At 46.7% G+C, this 3,228-nt stretch overlaps 1 pseudogene; it reads right to left on the bottom strand.

Annotated features, from left to right (window-relative positions):
• Window positions 1-2,443: 2,443 nt before the first annotated feature.
• On the bottom strand, window positions 2,444-2,607 carry LOC130294783 (U2 spliceosomal RNA; annotated as a pseudogene).
• Window positions 2,608-3,228: the final 621 nt, after the last annotated feature.

The following is a 3,228-nucleotide window of genomic DNA, read 5'->3' as shown; positions in this document are numbered from 1 at the left end:
GATATCATTTGAACTTTCTGGCACCAGTCGATTTAAGTACCAAATTAGCCACAGTACCAAAAGTCCCACAGCCAGGCCCTTTATCTAAAATCCAAAATAATTAGGGTATATAAGGAACATCTCTCACCTGGCATTCCAGGACTTGCTGCCAGATTCTTCCAACAGTTCCCACTGATTGATGGGGTCCTGGCAGCCTGTGATCAGTTTATTATCAGGGATCTAAGAGCAATAACATTACATTTTCCATTCTAGGTATTATGTTTAAGACTTCATTGTGAATGGTTATATAAGGCTGTTGTTTGATAAGTGGCCATGATATGGGCTCTTTCTTAGAAGACATATTTATACCCCATCAGCACTTCTGCTCTCGTGTTAGAATACTAGCACAATGGCCGCCACTTTATGGTAATCAGGTTTCTTTCTTCACTGTGCTCATATGAAGACATTACGTTTTTTGAGAACCCTGGGTGAGTACGGGAGAGGTATGTAAACAAAGGCAAGAATGCAACCTAAGTTCTCCAACTTCCCATACAAAAAAATAAATCTTCCTTCATCTATTTTTTTTTAGTCATATATATCCCATTTAGTGTTTCTATGCACCATTACCGATACTCTCCTGGAATATGATGTGTGAAATGAATGATTAAATTTGAGAAGCTGAAGCTGGGCTACTTCTGCCTAGTTTCGAGTGACAAACAGAAGATCAAGGATCACTGTTCTTGGTAGCCCTTGCTTTGGTAGCCAGAGAACATAGGGGGGATGATGCTTTAAAACCAACCATGAGGTTATATTCTTATGATAGAAAAAGTCAATAGCGCTGGTTAGGACTGCTGCTAGGTATGAAAATGGGTCAGGAAGTGTTAGCCCACCCTGCAGCTTCCTCCGCGTTTAAATGTGTGTTGACCAGAGGTGTGGAGTGTCTAGCCTATATGAAGGACCTAAATGTGGTGTCGGGTGAGGGTAATGTGCAAATTAACCTTTTTGTGACGCCAGGGCGTGGTTAGCCTATACACCACCCGAGGTTGAGCCAGCTTCTCCTGGGCCAGGCACGAGGCAATAAATACTCAGATATGGAAAAGCTGGCTTTACTGAGGCAGGATAGATGATAAAATCCCTTACAGCTCAGATTGGTATAAAGGGAGGTGCAGGTGAACCTTGGAAGCTTATCGGCTTGGCTTGACATTCACCTGGGTGCAGGGGTTATCCTTTAGCAGATGCGTGGTTGCAGGATTAGACTTGAGGCCTCCTCAGAACACCTCGCAGACTCACTTCAGACTTTACCTCAGCTTAATCTGAACTCTGAACTCCTACCACACTATATAAGGGGCAGATTTGGAGCATCCCTATTGGGCAGATAAGTCACATGGTTCACCTCATGCACACTCCCCTAACAACAAGGTTCCTAAGGTTGAACAGGCTTAAAGGAAAACTGTCAGCTTGCTCTCCCCGCACTAATCCCAGTGCGGGGGATTCTGATCAGTTTGATGCTTACTGTGCCCGGATCCGCCCGGCTTCATTTTTCCCTATGTGCTAATGAAGCGCTAACTGGCACAGGCGGGATTACTGGCACTCTGCCAGCCGCAGCGCCACCCAGTTTGTCAATATTTCTCCCCTCCCAGGGAGAGGTGGAGGGAGATGAGGAATATTGATGAGCTGGGCAGCGCTGTGGCCGGCGGCGATGACGTCAGAGTGGCAATTACCCCGCCTGTGCCAGTTAGGACTTAATTAGCATATAGAGAAAAAGAAGCTATCGGCAGAACGGCCGGGCAGATCCGGGCAGGGTAGGCATCAAAATCATCAGCGTCACCCGCATCAGCCAGTACCGTGCACAAAGAATGCAGTCTATTGCTAAGCCCTTCTCCGACAGGAGAGAGGCCCCCAACAAACCTACCCTTCACCTCCGGGCCAAAAGGCACCTGCAAGGATCCAGGTTCGATGCGCCTTTTCCCCGAAGCTACTAAGGGGCCGCAAATGCCCCTGGCTTCAACCTAGGCGTTAACCAAGGTATCAGCCGAGGAGCCATATACTGATGGCATCTTGACCAAAGACAAGATGCCCAGGGGTTGAAGGGAGGTGAGGAACCGAATGGCCACACACACCTCCCCTAGACCGCCAGGAGGGACACCCAGAAGGGCAACTGCATCCTGACAATCCTGTGTACAAAGAAAAACACGAACGTGGCACAGTGACATACAAAAATAATAAATAAGTGAATGAGTTCAGATATACTACCTGGTCATCTATAAAAATTTCCCTGATCCTAGCCAGAAGGCCGGGATACCAAGGGTGAAGAGTATATGGTGCAGTGCGTTCACTCAGTGAGTTAGAACACCCAGTGAGTTTCGGCACCTCAGGGTCACCACTCCCCAAGGCACAGAAGTACCTCGGCTCTACACTCCCCAACCTCATGGCGAGACCCGGAGGAAACCGGTTACATCAGGGCAGCCGTTGAGCTGATTCCTCTGAACCAGCCCTGGAATGCCCCGGAACACCTGCCCCATGCAGCACCCATCCCCACCAGCCCAAAACCGGCGTAACTTGCCACCTGCATGAAACTGATCAGAACAGATACTACACTTGATCTTAGCCAAAAGGCCGAGAAGCGACCATAACATAACTGTAGCAGATATAGAGTCCTGAGTGGTGTGGGTCCAAGACGGACACTGAAGGCAACATCTGCCACACAGGGCGGGCAGGATGCTACATTATGTACTGGGTAACCACATAAAGGCCTTTTTCAGTTTAGCGTCAAAAAGTCAGGGAATGAGGATGGGCATTGTGTGGATGCAATAGACAAGAGTTTGTTTCAGATGCTGTTTAGAGACAAGTAAAAAATGTACTCAGCACCATATTTATCACATGCCCCGCACCATGAAATAAATTAAGTGCAGTATACAGGTTTCCACCACACAAATTAATGGAGTAAGAAAACATGCACCTACACCACTCTTGATTTAAAAAAAATAAAAATAAAACATGAGGCCTATGTGCACAGAAGTGAGAAGGTGCTGGTGTTGAAATAAAATAATTAATCCTACTGTATCTGGTGCAAGGATAGGAAAAAAAAGTAAGTTGTGGTCCTAGGGATGTAATAGGCACCAAATATCACCAGAGTGTAACGTCTTTCAAAGCAAACCAAGCTTGTGAGGGAGAAGAGCGAGAGGACTCATCACAAAGATTTTGGAGGTTGAATTAAAGTCCCCACAGAGAAGGAAAAAGCCCTACAAA

This window comes from Hyla sarda, chromosome 10 (assembly GCF_029499605.1).
Source record: "Hyla sarda isolate aHylSar1 chromosome 10, aHylSar1.hap1, whole genome shotgun sequence".
Classification (NCBI taxonomy): domain Eukaryota; kingdom Metazoa; phylum Chordata; class Amphibia; order Anura; family Hylidae; genus Hyla; species Hyla sarda.
Note: the sequence above shows the minus strand (reverse complement) of the source record. Positions and strands in the feature narration are given on the sequence as shown.